The sequence below is a fragment of the Panthera onca genome, chromosome B4 (genome assembly GCF_046562875.1).
Source record: "Panthera onca isolate mPanOnc1 chromosome B4, mPanOnc1 haplotype 2, whole genome shotgun sequence".
NCBI lineage: Eukaryota > Metazoa > Chordata > Mammalia > Carnivora > Felidae > Panthera > Panthera onca.
In genome coordinates this window covers 6,522,109-6,542,502 of record NC_138345.1, presented here as the reverse complement: position 1 = coordinate 6,542,502, position 20,394 = coordinate 6,522,109, and the positions used below count along the sequence as shown (strand labels likewise).

General features: G+C 45.7%; 1 protein-coding gene and 1 long non-coding RNA gene across 7 annotated transcripts in view; one reads left to right on the top strand and one right to left on the bottom strand.

Moving 5' to 3' along the window:
• SFMBT2 (Scm like with four mbt domains 2) overlaps positions 1-20,394 on the top strand; it is a 220,159-nt gene that overhangs the window by 42,848 nt on the left and 156,917 nt on the right. The gene's annotated exons all lie outside the window — the stretch shown is intronic.
• On the bottom strand, positions 4,676-20,167 carry LOC132695111 (uncharacterized). The gene is made up of 3 exons (XR_009617729.3): positions 20,104-20,167; positions 8,429-8,710; positions 4,676-5,577 (listed from the first exon to the last, which is right to left on the bottom strand). It is a non-coding gene; the product is annotated as an uncharacterized LOC132695111 (long non-coding RNA).

Genomic DNA, 20,394 nt, shown 5'->3' with positions numbered 1-20,394 from the left:
TCGTACTTGTCCTTTGTCTTTTGTTTTTTTTTTTAATTTTTTTTTTTTAAAGTTTATTTATTTTTGAGACAGAGACAGACAGAGCATGAACGGGGAAGGGTCAGAGAGAGAGGGAGACACAGAATCGGAAGCAGGCTCCAGGCTCTGAGCCATCAGCCCAGAGCCCGACACGGGGCTCGAACTCACGGACCGCGAGATCGTGACCTGAGCTGAAGTCGGACGCTTAACCGACTGAGCCACCCAGGCGCCCCTGTACTTGTCCTTTGAAACTCACTGTACATCACACATCCCCGTCTTTGGTTTCTCGAAATGTGATCACGAATTTTATTCTGTTTGCATCATGGCTTTTCAATTAAAAACACTTTCACCCACAAAATAATTTTATTTGGTGCCTGCTGTGTACCAGCTAAACTAAATCTAACCCTATCTGAAGGATGTCTTTGTAAACTGGCTGGTATGATTTTTTTTTTATGTTTATTTATTTATTTTGAGAGAGAGAAAGAAGAGGGGAGGGAAAGAGAGAGAGGGAGACACAGAATCCCAAGCAGTCTCTGTGTTATCAGCACAGAGCCCAATGTGGGGCCCGATCTCACGAACTGTGAGATCATGACCTGAGCCGAAATCAAAAGTCAGACGCTTAACCGACTGAGCCACCCAGGCGCCCCCTGGATGGTATAATTCTTATATTACGTTTGAAAATCATGGCTTGGTAAGTGTGAATAACTTATCCCCAGGTCAGACAGTTTGAAGTAGAGTTTAAGGTAAGGATTACCCGCCCCCACCCTCCACGTCTGAAATCGGTGCTTTGAAAATAGGAGGAGGTTAGTAAATATTTGTTTATTGATTAAGTGGTGTCAATCAGACTGTTGAATCTTTAGACTCGAAATCTTGGAAACGTACTACTAAGAAAAGTGGTAGAATTGGCTTCTTGTGATTTTTAAGAAGAAGGTAGAACGCTAACTTGTCCAGAATGTTTTCCATCTTGTCATTTTTGGAGGCAAATAAATGGAAGCGATTCGGTCTGGAACTTCCTTGCCAAATGGTAATCATGAGATTATGTAAAGTTATGTAAATTGTATCAGATGCTATTTGGGTTTTTCTGCAACGTGAAAACTGTAAGCACAAAGCGGCACCGTAAGATTTTCCGTCTCGGTGTTAGTCGTAAATGAATTTACTTTCTCGTGCTGCTTAATCCAGCAGCATATACTTTAAGTCAGGCTCGTGTCTGATTCTGTGTGGGATGTGGGTGGGCTAGTTCTGTGGGTCCCTGTGGCCTCTTGTTGGCTATTTTTGGTCCTTCGTCTCCCTGTCAGGGCCTGTCTTCTTGGTCCCCTCTCCCCTGTTGAGGGTCCTGGCCCTAGACTGCTCTCAGCAGGGCCCAGGTAGTGCTGAGAGAACCTTCTAGTCACCTTTGAGCAGACAGGGCTCTCGCAGTGCAGCACGGCCTCCTGGGACCTCTGACTGTCCCCAGCCCAACATACCTTTGTTTTCCCGCCCAGAGCCAGGAGCCCTAGCATCATCTGGTCCCCTCCTTCATGCCTCCGACTGCCTTCTAGCTTGTTGGACTGGTGAGTTTCTCCCACCCCTTTTCCTGCTCTGGGCTCCTGAACAAGACTCTGACTTCCTGCTGCTTCTTGTTAAGTTCCCCATCCAGGCTCAAGTTTCCAGGGTCTTGCCTCCGTTCCAGGACCACGCCTCCATTCCAGAGCCATTCCAAGCATGCCTCTGTTCCAGGGTCATGCCCTCTGCATTTATCTGAGAGATTGACAGGACCCAGCCATGGGAGTATCTCTTCCTCAGCTGTGTGCTGCTCTCTGAGAGTACCTGCCCCTGGGCTTACCTCCAAGACATATGGCTAATGCTGATACACGTCTGGGTACAAGGGTCTACCACGTGTTTAGAAAGACAGTAGCTAATGTGAATTCATCGTGGCTTTAGTTTTGTTTTTTTTTTTTTCTAAAGTTTATTTATCTATTTATTTTGAGAGAGAGAGAAAGCACTAGTCAGGGAGAGGCAGAAAGAGAGGGAGAGAGAGAATCCCAAGCAGGCTCCATGAAGACCGCACAGAGCCCGACACGGGGCTCGAGCCCACGAACCGTGAGCTCATGACCCAAGTCGAAGTTGGACGCTTAACTGACTGAGCAGCCAGGCGCCCCTGTAATTTTCCTATTAATTTCAGTAGATGATTTAGAATATTTAGCAGGAAAGTAGCTTTTTTTTGAAGACATATAATAAGATATACTTAAAATTGTGATGTTTGCATTTTGATTTACATTGTTTTCATCGAAAATATTAAAATTGTACAGACTGGAGATAATTATATTTTATCTTTTAATGCCTTGAATGATTTCTGTGAACAGAATACAAATTATGTGAAAATCTTGCTTTTTTTTTTTTAACTAGATGGCTAATGATTTTGCTGGAAAAAATATAAGGAAAATAATTTTTTATGGAATAGATACAGAATGATTTATGAATTATGTAAGTCTTTAATTTATTACTCATTCAAACATTGCTAGGCCATCAACAGCCGGATACACCGTCATTATTAAATTTATTTATCTTTGGCATTTGACCAGCTTGCAGTTGTCTATATACCATAGCTTTTTACATACTGTGTGACTCTGTTATTATGAAGATGTATTTGTCCACGTAGGAAGATGGGGCATACTTTACTTCACAGCCTGTTTGCTTGATTAATGACTTGAGAATATTTCCAGTGTGGTATGTGGGCTCACATTTGAGCTCTGCTGGGCCCTGTACAGGGAAGGGTGTCCTGTTCAAACTTTCCACCCTGGGTTTCTCACGGCCCCTGTGACATGGGCGGGGGTTGCTTGGTATGGGTCCATTTTGGGAGCCAATTTCCGGACCCTTGCGTTCTGTATCTTTCGTGACACCCATCCGCCTGGGAAGACCACTGAAGTGTCTGTTCCCGCCTCCCCAGCCAGCCAGAGAAGAATGTCATCTCACGCATAGCCTTTGGGGCACCAAACACAAAATCTCGGTGTGTTATGTGAAGCCTTCTTTACTCAAGGCGTCATATCAAGGTACAACACTTTTACGGTTAATCATCAAATTTTGTAATGTTACTTATGTTTTGATCTGGACCAGAAGTAATTTTAGTACCCTGAGCCTGAAGAAAATTTTCATTTTACGGTTGGAGGGATTTTTAAAAGGGTAATTTTTAAAATTATATGTTACATTTTTTGTTGTGGTCTCAGAGGAGTCAGGTAGGGTGAGCAATAAAAGAATGAAATGAAATGGGAATGAAAAAAAGGTGAAGATATTACGTGTAGTAGGAGTCGGAGGGGTGTGGGGTGGGCTTGAATTCAGGAGAAAGAGGAGTTCCATGCAAAGGGTTGAAGTTGCACTTAATTACATGCATTTAAAAATGCATGGTTGTGGGGGCGCCCGGGTGGCTCAGTTGGTTAAGTGTCCAACTCTTGGTTTCCACTCCGGTCATGATCTCATGGTTTGTGAGTTTGAGCCCCACGTCGGGCTCCACACTGACAGTGTGGAGTCTGCTTGGGATTCTCTCTCTCTCTCTCTCTCTCTCTCTCTCTCTCTTCCTCTCTCTCTGCCCCTCCTCTGGTCGTGTCCTCTCTCTCTCTCTCTCTCTCTCTCTCTCAAAATAAATGGACTTTAGAAAAATTTTTTAAAAATTAAAAAATGCATGGTGGAGAGAGGGTCAGATCATTCTATTGGATATAGTTATGAGTGCGATACAGCATTTTATTCAAAGTGTCAAAAATGCAGTTATAGGAAATGACATCCTTTGTAGCTACTGAAATGAATGAAAGATTTTAGAGTGCCTAATCGAAAATATGCAAGGAAGGAGTGCCTGGGTGGTTCAGTTGGTTAAGCATCCGACAACGGTCATGATGTCACCGTTTGTGAGTTCGAGCCCCACGTCACGCTCTGTGCTGACAACTCAGAGCCTGGAGCCTGCTTCGGATTCTGTGTCTCTCTCTCTCTGCCCCTCCCCCACTCATGTTCTGTCTCTATCTCTGTCTCTCTCTCAAAAATAAATAAACATTAAAAAAAATTTAAAAAGAGAAAATACACGAGGGGGAAACATTAGTTTTTTCAGAATTCTTTGGAGGGGGTATGTGAGTAATAGAGTTTGAAGAGCCATCATCCATACCTGTGTCAGAAAAAAGGCCATTCTTGGGGCGCCTGGGTGGCTCAGTCAGTGAAGCGTCCAACGTTGGCTTAGGTCATGATCTCACAGTTTGTGGGTTCAAGCTCCGTGTTGGACTCTGTGCTGACCGCTCACAGTCTGGAGCCTGCTTCATATTCTGTATCTCCCGCTCTCTCTGCCCCTCCCCTGCTTGTGCTCTGTCTGTCTCTGTCTCTCAAAAATAAATAAACGCTAAAAAAGAAAAAAGTTTAAATAAAAAAAAGGCCATCCCAAAAAGCCGACTAGTCCCTCCTGCTTTCCTGGGCACATATTTGGCCCTTACGATCTGGAAGGTGTACTTTTATCCCGAGGGGTGACTGCCTGAGCCTTACCTGGCAGGTGTCTCAGTATTCTGAATGTCCTCCCATGTCCGTCCTAGACTTGTAATTCAAGGGTTTAGAAGCCTTTTAGGGCTCTGGAAGGATTTCTCATCATTGGGCTTTTGTAGAATTTATATTCAGTCATGGGTTCCTTTCAAGTCTCCCTCTGGGGTCCTTTGCTGATGGGAGCACCAGAACTGGTAGAGAGAGGACCTTGGCTTGATGGTGAAGAGCCCTGACATTGCCTCCCGGCCGCTCTCTTGGTCCACAAGCTGTGTTACTATTGCTACGGAAGTGGAAACAATTTTACACCAATCTACCAAGGGTTATTTATTGAGAGTCTACTCTTTGCCCAGTGGCTTTTTTGGTGGGAATATATGATAGGCTTATTATGAAGCGTTTTATATGAAGCTCATTTGTACTGTAGTCACCTTTTGGCCAATGACAGGTACACAGGTGATGGGCTTGCTTTCGGAAGTCGATGTTTTATATGACACCTGCCAGTGTATGGATGGATTTATTTGTCGGTGTTTCCTGCTTTGGCCTTTCCTTCTCGAAAACCTCACTCTTGTGTTGCTAAGATGTACTGGAAATTAATTTGAAATTCTGATCTCTGGAAACTTGGGTTGCATCTTCCTTTTTGTCTGGGTGGTAACTTCTCTGAGACTGCACTCTTCTTGTGTTTTAAAAATTTGTCTTTGTTTATACTAAGCCTTTTTAGAGGGTGGTTAGCTGTAATGGACGTTTACAAGAGCCGGAGGTTGACCTGATTGGGCACGGAAGCGTGACCCCTGACTTCTCTGGTGGTCTGCCAAAGGCCGACGGGAAAGGTCTGTCTGCACTGGATCCTGTTGGTACTTACATCAAATAAATGGGTGTTTTTGAAGCGGCTTCTTGTGCATTGAAGAGTGTGCCTCCCACCATATGGAGGAGGGGGTGCTGGCCTGAGTCTGGTGGTCTGGCTGGTGGCTCAGCTCTGCCTCTCGCTGGTCGTTACCTCGGAACAAAGTCACTTAACCTGTTTTCATCATACTGTCTGCATCTCTGTTGATGGAAGATATGGAAGCTCTCTGGAACCTGATAGTAAAGTGGGAAGAACATGTAGTGTCATGGTATTCCTTCTTCTTTTTTTTTTAATGTTTATTTTGAGAGAGAGAGAGAGCGCGTGCACAGGGGAAGGGCAGAGAGAGAGGGAGAGAGATAGAGAGAGCATCCCAAGCAGGCTCCGTGCTGTAAGTGCAGACCCCGACGTGGGTTTTGATCGCAAGAACGCTGAGATCGTGACCTGAGCCGAAATCAAGAGTGGGACGCTTCACCGACTGAGCCACCCAGGTGCCCACCTCCTTCTTTTTTTTAAATGTCAGAGGCCCGGGGCGCCTGGGTGGCTCAGTCGGTTAAGCGTCCGACTTCGGCTCAGGTCACGATCTCGCGGTCCGTGAGTTTGAGCCCCACGTCGGGCTCTGGGCTGATGGCTCGGAGCCTGGAGCCTGCTTCCGATTCTGTGTCTCCCTCTCTCTCTGCCCCTCCCCCGTTCATGCTCTGTCTCTCTCTGTCTCAAAAATAAATAAACGTTAAAAAAATTTTAAAATAAAAAAAAAAAATAAATGTCAGAGGCCCTAATGGTCCCCCTTCTAGGGAGGCGTCCATGAGGAAGTCCTGGCATCTAACGTGGGATTTGTATAAACTCCTTAGAGCCTGTGCTAAGAATGTAGGAGAAAATCTAGAAATACTCTCTTTTTCTTCCTTTATCCTCTGGCTAAGGATGGTATTGTATTCACTTTTAAATTTTACTTATTTATCGAGATTGATTACTTTAAAGGCTTTACTATTTAGAGCGGTTTTAGGTTCACAGCAGAACTGGGGGGGAAGGTACAGAGACTTCTCTTAAGCCTCCTGCCCCCCACATACACGGCCTCCCCCCATCAGCATCCCCCACCAGATGGTACATTTGTTACCGTTGATGAAGCTACGTTGACTCGTCAGCATCACCGAGTCCATAGTTTACATTAGGTGTTGCACTGTCTGTGGTTTGGACAGATGTATAATGACATGTGCCACCATTATACTGTCACGCAGAGTCGTTTCAGAGCCCTAAAAGTCCCCTGTGCTCCACGTGTCCATCCTTCCTCCCTGCCCCGCCCCAGGCAACCGTCGATCTGTTACTGTCTCCATGGTTTTCTTTTTCTATCACGGCCGTATAGTTGGAATTATAACACTTTTATTTGTTATGCCTTGCCCGTAGTTAAAGCTCAGTATTTGGTTAAGTGGATAAGGAACAGAGCCTCTGCACTAATTAAACATCGCAGCAGCCACCGGCAAGAACTAATTGGTAGTGGCGTATGCACATTATTTATCGAAGGGCCTCTTAAATCTTACCGCCCCCACACACACCAGTCCCCGCTCCTGGGCGCAGAAGCCCGGTGCATGTTGGACACGGTGCTTAGAAGCAGGGAGGAGAGCGTTAGTCGTGGACGCTTGTATTGAAGATGAATGACGACAGACAGCCCGACTGCAAGGGAGGAGAAGGGAAATCTGGGGAAAGTGGGTGTCGATGGCAGAGCAATCTAATGCCATTTATTGTAGGAGCAAATAGCCCTGTCGGTGGGACTGGAGGGTATGGGCTTCTGTACAGCCAGGTGTCAGCCATTCTAAGGGAAAGGTGAATAACTGATTTATAGGACTCTCAAGCCTCGAAAAAGTTTTCGTTGTTCTGTATCTACCAAACAGGTGGCAACAGAGGGGATATGGCGTGGAGAAGTAAAGGCTGTAAAGAATAGCTACTCTTTGGGGCACCCGGGCGGCTCAGTTGGTTGAGCGTCTGACTCTTGGTTTTGGCTCAGGTCGTGATCTCATGGTTTGTGCTGACCGTGTGGAGTCTGCTTGGGATTCTTTCTCTCCTCTCTCTCTGCCCCTTCCCCGCTCATGCACGCTCTCTTTCTCTTTCTCAGGATAAATAAATAAGCATTTATTTAAGAAAAAAAGAACTGCTACTCTGATAGACAGGTGCTTTATGAGTTGAGTGGGTCCTCACTACCTTAGAATTCTGCCAGAGTCACATCTACAGTGTAAAACAGTCCCTAGTCTGTCTCCTTTAACATGATAAAGCCCTAAGACAGCAGCCTGGGGGCACTGACCTGGTACACAAATAATAGATTTTAATGATTTTTGTATTGGGAGGCGTGGTGAATCCAGGTGGGAAGTCCAGGTCACGTGGTCTGGGCCCGGGGACGAGGACTGGCCAGAACAGAGCAAGCCCCCCTATCAGTAGGACGGGCCCCATGGGAAGAATCTAGAACCTACAGCAGGATTGGGCGCTGGGCTGGGAAACTTACGGAGGGATCAGGGCTGGCCCGACCTCATCAACAGGGTAGACGGAGGCAGGGGGAGGGAGCTGCGGGATGGAGCTGTAGGTGACCCCTCTGGGGCCCTGCGTGGATGCCTTGAGTGAAGGAAGGTTGGATGGGGCTGTGTGTGTGTTCTAGGAGGGCGGCTGGGCTCCCAGCGGCCCCCTGGCCGAGTGGCAGGTTAATTTCGGGGTGTCCCCATGAGAGAGGGCTTCTGAGCCCGAGCCTTCCTGCCTGTTGGGAGAAGTGCCTCCACATAGGGGCATCCTAGAAACTGATTTCTGCTTCTACAGCACCTCATCCTCCAAGTGTCATGTCTAAGATCGGTGATAGGCAGGGTGGCAATCTGCACACGCAGCCTGAGGGTCTGGGAAAAGCACAGGTGCATAGAGGTGGCAGGCCTGAAACCAGTGAGCCCCCACACGGCGTCCTGTGCCGGCCTGCCCTTCGTTCTGTCTGCTTTAGATCCTGGACCCAAAGAGGTGTTTTTGGTTTTTTGTTTTTTGTGTTTTGTGTTTTTGAGAGCGAGAGAGGATCCCACAAGGGGCGAGAGAGAGACAGAGAGAGAGGGAAGTGGGGCTCACCTGGGGACTCATGTTGTACCTGAAGCAGGGCTCGTGCTCACCCGATGTGGGACTCGAACTCACGAATGGTGCGCTCATGACCTGAGCCGAAGTCAGATGCTTAATTGTCAAAGATGAGCCCGAATCTAGTTAGGTCCAACAGCTTTGAGGACAGAAAGATTGCACACAACGAGGCCCAGCTGTTCATCTTCTAAAAAGTTCCAGGGGGATTGTAGCAAGAATTCACAGTAGTCAGCCACTAGAAATTTCGTATTTCTGAAGAGATGTAACCAGCAGGAAGTGCTATTGAATTGAAAAGAAATATGATTTTAGGGCTTTTCATAATTATTATTTTCTGGTTATCTCTTACCGATTGACAGAGCTGTTTGGCATTGTTGACCAAACCATGCAATTTTTTTTTTAAAAAGCCCATTTGAGGGGCGCCTGGGTGGTGCAGTCGGTTAAGCGTTCGACTTCAGCCAGGTCACGATCTCGCGGTCCGTGAGTTCGAGCCCCGCGTCAGGCTCTGGGCTGATGGCTCGGAGCCTGGAGCCTGTTTCCGATTCTGTGTCTCCCTCTCTCTCTGCCCCTCCCCCGCTCATGCTCTGTCTCTCTCTGTCCCAAAAATAAATAAAAAACATTGAAAAAAAAATTTAAAAAAAAGCCCATTTGATATATTTATACAGTAGTGACTAATAGCCCCCCAAAGCCCATTTTGGGTTATAGAAAGGAGTTATCGCCATTAAAATCATCTTTACTTATTTTTTTCACACTAGACAGTTAGGTCAAGTCATTAGTATCTTCTCAGCTTATTTCTTAGAAAATTATATGATGAATATCTTCTGAGACTGTCATAAGGCATATTAATGTGCCAGCCCCCACCAGCTTCCCACCACCCTCAAGCATCACCAAAACAAAACTCTTTGAAACATCTCCAAAGAGAATACAATTTATTTAAAACCTACTTTCTGGTTTAAATGTTTTATCGTCCTTTAGAGATTAAGGGATGATTTATATGCCTTGCTTAGTGTTATTTGGAGTGATAGTCAATCACACGTTTGTTTTTTGAAACGAAAAAAGCAACGTTTTTTACATTCTTCATCTGTACATCTAATGTGTAATTTGTTAGCCCATCAAAATTAATTTTAGATCCCTAATGTACATGGAGCTCTGGATTTATAAGTCCTGTTAATGGTTCTTTCAGTAAAGCCTCTGTATTTATGTGCCCTTGTAGGCTGGATTTCTGCAAAGCATTTATGCAGGGAGGATGTTCACATAAATAACCACTGGCAAATAAATGTCCATTAAACATTCTATTAACGTAGTTGGCAGCAGTTTCTTAACAAATATTTAAGTGCAGTATATTAGATTACATTTGATTTTTCTTGGAAATGCTTGCCTACTTAGTTTCCCAATTTAGCTCATCCTACTGGTATCAGAAGAATGTTTGATTCTGTTTGCTAAAGTATACTTGACCCTTGAACTTGATGGGTTTGAACTGTGACCGTCCACTTTTGTGCAAGCTGTTTTCAATAAATACAGTATGGTATTGTAGCTGTATTTTCCCGCTAATTTTCTTAACGGCTTCCTTTTAGGAAGACGGCGTGCAATACATATAACATATGTACATATACAAAGGATGGGTTGATTGACTGTTGATGTTATCGGTAAGGCTTCCGGTCAACAGTAGGCTGTTAGTATTTAAGTTCGGGGGAGTCAGAAGTTATATGTGGATTTTGACTGCACTGCGGTCCTCAGCATGCATAGCCGCCTAACCTCCGCGTTGTGCAAGACTCAACTGTATTATAAAGATTTTTAGGGGGGGGGTTTAGAAGTACAGAGATTTGGTCATTATTTTCTCTTCCGATTTCTATGGTACCCTTTCTTCTTCTTTTTTTTTTTCTAGACCCTCCTTCCCTCTTTCTTTTCCAAAATGTTTCTCGTCTGGAGATTCTTACCTTACAGTTCATCCGAGGTCCTTGATCGCATGGTGTATGTATTAGGGTACAACGTAAACTTCTGTTACAAAAAGACCCCTCAAACACTGGGGCTCGCAGTCATTCAGAAGTTCGCTGCCCTTTCCTGCAACAGGCCAGTGGGGAGTGGTTCGGGATGGCAGACCTCTGTTCTCTTGGGTCCTTGTGGCACTGGGTTCTCTCCGTTCCGCTCTCACTGCTGGCTGGTGGAAGCTTGATTCTGCTTTGCATTCCCAGCAAGAAGGAGGGAGAGAGAGGGAGTCGAGGGCCAGCCGCCCACTTTCCATGGCCCGAAACTTAGCACCCGGCCGTCTCTCATTGCACATGAGGGAGCGAAATAACGCCGCGTAGCTGTAGGGCCCCACTGCGTTGCCTAAACTCCCGGGGTGTGGGAGATTCTCTTACTAAAAGAAGTGGTCCGTAGGGACCGTTAGCAGCGTCTGCTACAGCTCATTCAGCTAACAAACGTTTTTGTTCTTAGGAGGACTACTTCATCTTTCCAAACATCTCGAGGAAAACGTAGGAGTGTTTGAAATACAAAAACCTGGGACCAAACTACTTCTTTTTTTTTTTTTTTTCATTTGGGAGTCAAAATTTATTCTCTGTAGTTGATGAAGCGCCTTTAAATTTCTAGCTGGTGGCGTTTGCTCTTGAGTTAGTGTGATCTGTACTCTCCCCCTGTATTAGCCTTTAAAGAGCTTCTTTGCCCAGCAGGATTGCCTTTCTCATAGTTGGGGGGCACCAGCCACGCTCTCCCGGTGCTCGTAAGGTGGAGCACAGCGGGAACGGTGCATAAAATTATTTACTACTTTCGCATTTCTGTGTGCTTAAACATACCATATTGGGCCTAGATTCATTTTTTGTTTTAAATTTTCAGATCCCATTTTTCTTAGGCTTGTGCTTATCAGTTAATATGTGTACGATATTTTCAAGAGACCCGCAGCTCTCAAGGCTTGTTTTTTGAATTAGTGGTGTCTTATTATGTCCTACAAAACACCCTCTCTCTCAAGGTCATTGTTTTTAACTGTTTGAGATGAGTGTACAGGAGAAAAGAAGCCTCCCCACCCCAAGCATAGCATTGTGCGATTTTAATTTTGTTTCATGTTTTATTTATTTTTGAGAGAGCGAGCGAGCATGAGTGGGGGAGGGGCGGACACACACACACGTACACACACACACATGCACACGCACAGACAGAATCTGAAACAGGCTTCAGGCTCTGAGCTGTCAGTCCAGAGCCCGACGTGGAGCTCGAGTTTTGGAACAATGAGGTCATGACATAGGCTGAAGGCGGAAGCTCAACCAGCTGAACCACCCAGGTGTCCCCCCCCCAATTAAAAAAAATTTTTTTTTAAAGTTTTATTTGCATTGTACAATTTTAGAATATACCGCGGGCAGAAAAGTCCTGCACGGGTCTTGAGAGACAAAAAACAAACAAAAAAAAAACCCCAGGTTATATACAGACCGTTGATTACAATATTTTGATCCAATGACTTTGTACAAAGAGATAAAAGCAAGGGTTATACGATGCGTGTTCTGTGACATTTACAGTCAAATGTGAGGCTCAAAATCAGGCTAGTAGTTCTTGCCATTTTGGACCTTGGCGTTGAAGTAAGAATGAGGGCATTTGGGATGTGAAGACGGCAGAGTTCAGGTGTCTGATGCCTTTACTCTCGCCTTGAACATGGTAGGAGTTTAACGCTCAGGTAGGTAGTGGTGATTCATTCCGTTTTCAATAGTGTCAATAGTTCTAATGATACCATTTCTTGGTACTAGAAGCAGAATGGGAAACTGTGTAGATGAAGCCTCCACCCCGGTCGGGTTTACGTTCCAGCTGTATGTGTTTCCTGGTAAGAAACTGAGCGAGCGTGAGTGTCCTTTCTGCAGTGACCGAACACCACGTTGGGATGGTGCGCGTCGTGGACGAGGGGAGAGGGCGCGCGCGGACCCCCGTGTCTTTGGGATTCATTACCAGGTCCCCGTTGATATTCATTCATTTTGTGGGTGTGGACTTGGCCGCAGAATGAAGGGTGTTGGAATTATTACGTTCAACTTTGAGTTTCTTACCTTTGTCTATTTAGGAGCGGTCCTGAAGGGACTCCGCGACTTAAGAAAGGTCTTTTGAGCCTGGAAACCGTGGCATCTGGGATTTGCCTTTTGTAAGGTGGCCCAGTCTTCGTGGACTGAGAAGTGGGACTGCCCGCTTTCCGGCTCTCGCTCGCGCGGTTTTGTTCCCTGGTAGCCTCGTGGCTGTGCCTCTCTGTCCAGCCCTCTCCTGCCTTCCTTCTCCTTCCCTGTGGGTCCCCTTTTGCTACTCATTGCCTGAGATCCCTCCACATCCTTTCATCGTCCTTCTCCATGTGCTCATAAAAAATTATGAATTACAGATGAAACAGTCACTAAAACCTTTCTTTGTTCCCTCTTTTCTTTCGAGATATCACACCCACACATCGATCTCATGCTCCTGACCCCTAAAAGGCAAAGACGCCTAAGACTCGAGCAGTAGGGAGGTAAGGTGACAAAACGTTTCCCCTCCCCTCCTCTCGCGCATGCCGCAGATCCGTGCGTTTACCGACAGCATGGGGGTTTCACCAGGTGGGGGTTTCACCAGGAGCCCCGGACGAACTGGGTCAAATGAAAGCACAGCCTGGCTTCTTGTCAGAAGCGCGTGAATAGTTGTGAATTGGTGGACGATCCCTGGGTCAGTGGATGAGACTAACATTAAGAGTGAACATTGTCTCCTTTAATCCTGCTGAATTTTCGGGAGATTCTGACAAACCCTGCCAGGAACTTGGAGGAGTTGTGGAGGTAAAGTCACATTTTCCGCCCCCTTCATGTCCCCGTGGCCTTAGCGGTATGTTCCTAAGTCAGAATTATCAGCTCATTCTGCCTAAATCAGTGTTGGTTTGCTTGTACAGGAAGGTTCCTGGCACTGTGTTCTTTTTCTACCCCTCTGACCCAGGTGTCTCCTCCTTTTCCCCAACAAAGCTAGTATAATTCTTCAGAAGACATTTTATTAGTAGTAATATTGGTTTTTTTTTTTAATCTGTGTCAAAGCAGTTTGTTTTGGGTCTTTTAAGCAATTGTTTCATCATAGTTTGGGATAAAACAAGGGAAATAGGACTGTGGTGATTACTTTTTTTTTTTTAATTGAAGTTAGGCACATATGTTTCTATTTTTTTTTTTTTTTTTGATCGGAAGACTCATTCCTAGCTATTACAAAAAATAGAAGTGGAAGGAAAACTTCCAAACTCATTCTATGAGGCCAGCATTACCTTGATTCCAAAACCAGACAGAGACCCCCGCTAAAAAGGAGAACGACAGACCAATTTCCCTGATGGACATAGATGCAGAAATTCTCAACGAGATATTAGCAAACCGGAACCAACCGTACATTGAAAGAATTATTCATCACAAAAGACTCGTTCCTGTCTGATAACTTAATCTTGTGGACTCTCATTCCCATTCGGAATATTCTAGAAGGCTATTCTTCTGATTTCCCCATTCCACTCAGTAGGCAGATGAAATTTGCTCAGGCGTGCACGTTTAAGTGTGTGCCCATCATAGTGATCCGAGCACGTGATTTCACAGTTTTCTTGTCATAAACTGATCTGCACGGGAGTCCCCTTTAGATTAGTACCAATTGGCTGTTAGTACTTCTTCTTCTGGGAGGAAGGTGCCCCCTTCTTCTTCTGCTGGGAGGCCTCGGTGCCCCCTCAGTGAACACAAGGCAAATCCATTTTAATGAGGCAGCGAGTTGCCGACCAGGTAGGGTTTAAGAAGACAAAGAGAATGAAGGCCGCAACTAATCAACTTCTCAACTCTTTAATGTTTATTTCTGAGAGAGAGAGAGAGACAGACAGACAGACAGCATGTGAGTGGGGAAGGGGCAGAGAGAGAGGGAGACACAGAATCCGAAGCAGGCACCAGACTCTGAGCTGTCAGCACTGAGCCCGACGCGGGGCTTGAACCCACAAACGGCGAGATCATGACCTGAGCCGAAGTTGGACGCTGAACCAACCAGGTGCCCTTCAACTTCCCAACTCTTTGTTGGCACATTTGGCTCAAATCTGGAGCCTTGGTTGTTACTTGCCATGGTTTGCAGCTTTCCTTTTTCCTAATGAGTGCAAAATGCCCCTCCTATTCTGCTTTTAAAACTCCTTTATTATGGGAGATTTCATCATATCCCAAAGTAGACGGAATGTATGGTGACCCCCCATCTGCCTGTTACTTGACTTTGATTGTGATCAACTCAAGGCCAACCTTAGATAATCAGCACTCCCACCCATTTCCCTAGACTTCATATTGTCATTTGTGACTACTTAAGTAAGTGTCTCTAAAGGGTAATTCTGTTCAAGCTTGTACAGAATAATTGAGAAGCTGTAGGATTTAAAGACGTCTTCGTTTGTTTCCGAAACAGTTTTTACAAAGGAGAGCCAAAGATTGATTTAAACGCTATTCCTCTGTTGGAAGTGAAATGGAGCGTATCTCCTTGCAGTTTTCTGAATTAATAAAAATTAAAATCAGATCATCGCCTCCTCCCATCAAAATAAAAACAAAAAACTAAAAACAAAAGGAACACTGGTTTTATTGTATTGTAAATGAGGAGTTCAGAACAGAGAATTTGCATTTTTCTTGCACTGGTAGACCCCAGAATGAAAGTCAGATTCATGTGGTGGCTCTGGGTTAGGCTTTTGTGGTGAAAATGGCTTTGCCTTCCTGGCACAGCTGTGGAGTTTTTCCATGTTTTGTATTTTCAAATGTCCAAGCAAGTTAACACTAATCCTAGTGCACGTAATGGGAGCCTTTTAGCTCTTCCTGGAGTGAGCGGGGGTAGCAGAACCCTGAAGAAGTTCGGTCATTGTCTTGGGATGAACTTCCAATGCCTAGAATGAACTGATTATGTGTTAGTATTGAGGTTTTTATTTTATTTTATTTTATTTTATTTTATTTTAATCTTTTTGTTTAAGTAATCTCTGTGTCCAGTGTGGGGCTCGAACTCACGACCCTGCGATCAAGAGTCACACGTTCTACTGCCTGAGCCAGCCCCTTGAGGGCACCCCTACAGAAAATTTTAAATTGTGCAAATGTCCCTAAACTTGAACAGAAATCAAACAAAACCCTGACTGTCCCCTTGCTTGTATTACCGAGGGACAGGGTAACTGGTGAAGAATTCACAGGGAAGATGTGTCAGCTGGGAGATTGCCATAGAGTAGAAAGTCAGAAAATGTCAGTATCCTAAGAACAGGTAATTCCAGTGAAATTCATGTACGCCTTGATCATTTTTGCAGTACTCCCCAAATGACCCTTTTGTGGTGTCATCTTTGTGAGTTAATTTTCCCACTTGGTAGATTTCCTCACTGGTTAGTCCTGAGCAGGATAAGCCAGGTTTTAAAAATTTTATTTTATTTTTTCAAATTTTTATTGCTGCCATTTTTTTTTTATTAGCTGTTATCACTGCCAGACTGCGGGAGACCATGGGAAGACCTGGATTGGTTTAGGACTGTGTATGTGTGGGGGACTCGGGCTGGCAAGGTGACGGAAACAGGAACGTATCAAAAAATCGGTGGAAAACTCTGGAGTAAGCAGGGGACAGCGCAGCAGACTTTGCTGTGGTCTTAAACCCGTGTTATGAGGAATAGCCACGGTGCGGGGTTCCAGGCTGGCAAAGATTTGTATTACAGAGAGTATTACGGGGCACCTGGGTGGCTCGGTCGGTTAAGTGTCCGACTTCGGCTCAGGTCATGATCTCATGGTCTGTGAGTTCGAGCCCCACGTCGGGCTCTGTGCCGACAGCTCAGAGGCTGGAATCTGCCTCGGATTCTGTGTCTCCCTCTCTCCCTGCTTCTCCCCCCCTCACGCTCTGTCTCTCTCTCTCAAAAACAAAGATTAAAAAATAAATTAGAAAAAAAAAGAAAGTATTACAAGATAGACCTTGAGTGAACTGAAAACCCTAGTAATTGGGACCCTCGGTGTGAAAGTCTGGAGTCACCATCCCTTGTCCTCCAGTGTCCTCAGGATAGACACGGGGCCCCAGACATGCTGGAAGGGGTAGTGGGGTTCTGATGGCCCCGGAGCGTGGACCTCGAAATTGAAATGGAAGAAAAGGTGCCCTGGAAAAGAAGCCTTTTCTCCTGAAACCCAGCAGTCCACGTTTTCTATCTTAATTGCAGTTTTGAACAGATACCCACACGAAAGGACTCTTGAGTAACGTGTCATTTTGCAGATGTACACGCTTTCCAATAAACACGATGTTAATGAAACACAGAGAAGCTTCATCTCTAAATCAAGGCACATATTACATCATCACATGTATTGTCGTGGTGCATCTTCGCAGGGAGAGGAAATGAACCCCTACTTCCTTCGTTGGGTTCATCTAACCGGTTAGAGAAAGCACCCTAGCAAATTGTACTGCAAACAGTTGGAGCCAACTGTGTGCAGTCTGTCTTAATGCCTGGAGGTTTTCTCCTCTGATATTCTCTGTCTCCGTGTCCTCTTTACCCGTTCTATCCTGAGGCTCAGTCTTCTGTCCCTTGTAACGGTGCACTTTGGGGTCGCCGGAAAGCCTCTTAGCCCCTAATTCAGTGGTGTCTTCTTGAGCCTTCTCATGAATGATTGCCATTTGCCCTTCTGTGGCTCTTTCTCTTCCCGACTGCCCGCCCTCACCCAGTCGTCACTCTCCTGTCCGTTCTTTACGTCCATTTCCAGTTACTCCTCCCTTGCCTGCCTGATGGCACCACCATTTTAATTTGTCGGTGTCACGTAAGATAGAATAAAACACAGCACTCTCCCAAAGTAGCTGTGAAGACTGGGTATGCGGCTCTGCCTTGATGGCCCACAAGCGTCGATTTTTCTTGCCTTGGCCAGGCTGGCTACGCTTATGTTCAGCTCTGGGCTTTTACTGTTTGTAAAACTCTTGTAATGAGCCAGGAACTGCTGTTGTATTCAAATAGAATTCTGGCTAATTCCAGCGTGGAGAAATTAGCGAGCAGAAAAGCGAAACCTAATTATGTGGGAAAATAGGCCTTAATGACTCCGTGAACATATTTTACACTTTTATTATTTCAAGGCAATATTTCATTTGTGAGTGATGTAGGCTTTTTTAAAACTGTTGGAACTGAATGGATTAAGATGGGTTGAGTTAAATACTTCAGTTTTTCTATATGTTTGCCTGATAGTTCACACCAGCAGGTGCATTACTCTTTAAGGAAGTGTTTGTTTTCCCTGTGAGGTGTTTTCTTTGTTTTCTTTTTAGTAGCTGAGAGCCTTTTGGAAAAAAGCCTTGGTTATGCATCATGCCATAAGGCATTATAGCCGAAAATGTTTTGAGTACAGATGTAGTAACTAAAATAATCATGTTAGAGGGTTGTAAGCACAGAATCGCTGGCCAGTTGCTTTCAGGTTTAATCCTTTTGTTACTTTCTAGTAGGAAGAATGTAGTATCTTTTGCCTCATACGCCACAAGTGTCACTTGTGATTTGGATCAAAATTTAGCTCATTTGTAGGATCCCACAACTCCCACACAGCAGAGTGGATGGATTCCCTTTCTAAGCTATTGTGAACTGTTCTGTGCGGTTTATATATATCTGTATATTCCTGAATATGCTTTCAAGGCTGTTCCTTTTTTGAGACAGAGAAGGTGTTTGTCTGAAGGGTTAGCGGAGTGGGCCGCAGATTCTTCGTAGCACCCAGGCCCTCACGCTTACTCCAGAAGCACGAGGCAGTCGGGGTCAAAGGTAATGCCACAGGTTTCATCCCTGAGCTAGGTTGTACTTTCATGCGTCCTGAGGCAACGGTAATGCACCGTAAAACCTTGGTTTGCAAGCATCATTCGTTCCGGAAACATGCTTGTCGTCCAGAGCGCTCGTATATCAAAGCGAATTTCAAGAACCGTTGGCTCAGTTGTGATCGCGTGACGTTCGGCGGCACGTAATACCCGGATTGCAAGACGTCGCTCGTTTATCAAGTTAAATTTTATTAGAAGTGTTTGCTCATCTTGAGGAACGCTCGCGATCCGAGGTTTTACGTGATGGGGTTGCAAGACACTGGGTCATGTTTTTATTTTTCCTGAGTTTTTTTCATAGGAAAATACCCGCAACGTAAAAGTTACCGCTTCGAGCCCTCTTAAGTGTCCAATTTGCTGGCATCCAGTACATTTACGCTGCTGTGCATCCGTCACCACCATCTGCCTCCAGAACGTTTTCGTCTTCCCGGAATGGAGCTCTGTCCCCATTCAACCCCAGGTCCCCCTTTCCACCCCCAACTCCGTGACCACCATAGCTCAGAGTAAGACTGGTACACGATTCAGGGGATATCTGTGCGCTGCTTCTTTCCGCCGGCAGATGCCTTGACGGCAGGTTCTAGATCCTGCTTCTGCTTTCCCGGCACGCGGCGCGGGGCTCAGTGGGGCGGTCTGCAAATGCAACTGAATTTTCGCGGGTCAGCCCAGAAGCACTTGCCTGAGGATTTCGGTTGCTAGAAAACGGTAAGGAGAAAGGACAGTACTTTTTAGGCCTGGCTGGATCGGGATGGCTGTATTCATGAAGAGCCGTGGAAATCCTTTTATCCTGCCACCCGCAGAGCAATGCTTTAACTTGGAGTTGGTATCCTTAGCAGTGCGATTTTATGGTCTGCGCATGGTTGGGGACCCTTAGGGACACACTACCACTCCCGGGCATGTCGTTTTAATGGCACTTCGGTGTCATTCTCTGATTCCGCTTTGGCGCAGTGAAGATAGGGCAGTAATTCCAAACAGAAGTTATTTTGGGGGATGGGAAGGAGCTGAGGAAAACTGCAGCTACTCTCGAAATGTGAGGCAGCCCCTAGCGAGCCCTGGGGTGTGACCAAGGGTCCGGTTTCTGGCCGTGGTCCGGTTTTGTCTTTGTTTCGGGTCGCGGGGAGGCCCTGAGAGGTCACGTGGAGTGTGCCGTCCTCCGTCATCTGGCTTAGCGGATGTGACATTGAGCTGCATTGAGTGGCGGAGATGCACTTGACTTTTCTCTCCTTATAGGTCATTTTTTGATTCCATCTGGGCAATTGTAAAGGTATTGTCGCCAGAAGTAAACCACATGCCCTCGGGCTCTGGGGACAAAGTGGTAGGATGCACTGAGAGTTTCTCCTTTGTCCGGACCACCCAGCAACATGTACTTTAGTTTTTGATTAAAAAAAATTTTTTTTAATATTCATTTTTCAGAGGGAGAGAGAGAGAGAGTGGGGGAGCGGCAGAGAGAGAGAGGAAGACACAGAATCTGAAGCGGGCTCCAGGCTCCCAGCTGTCAGCACGGAGCCCGACGCGGGGCTCAAACCCACAAACTGGGAGATCATGACCTGAGCCGAAGTCAGACGCTCAACCGACTCAGCCACCCAGGTGCCCTGCAAAATGCAGTTTAGATGTGAGGTTTTCCCAAATAATCTGTGAAGCGTGCAGAGTCCTGTAGGTCAGTGCTTTCCCAGATTTTACTTCCTTATTTGTTCTACAGCTTTTTCTATTTTTCTCTTCTCCATGTGTTTCCCTGACCGGTGCCTTATATTGTCAGTCTTAAAGAAAGATGAGGTTAAAGCAAAAGAGACAAAGAAAAAAAAAGACTGGAGGGAAAGAAAGAAGGGAAGAAGGTCAGGGGAAGGGAGACAACATATCCTTTTCTCCTGCTGCATCACAGGGGAAATTAAGTTCCTGTGGAGAAGTTTCTAGAAGCGGAAGGGGCTGTATGCGATACTCACGTGGCATCCAGTTTGTCAGTGTCCCCCTTGGCAGAGAGGTTCAGAATGTTCTACAAGCCTCTAGGGACAGCCCCAGGGAACTTGGAACCCCTCCAGAGTTCTCTTCATCTGCCAGGTGACTGGCTGGGTGCAGCCGTGAGCTGGGCCTCACGGTAAGCCCTGTAAGCCTTCTCTGGAGCGGTTTTTAGGCTTGAAAGACACTTGGTTTGTTCTCTCCAGAGTCTGATTGTGCCTGGCTTCCATTTTTCCCTGTCGCAAGTGGATAACATTGTCACAAAGCTAATGTACGGC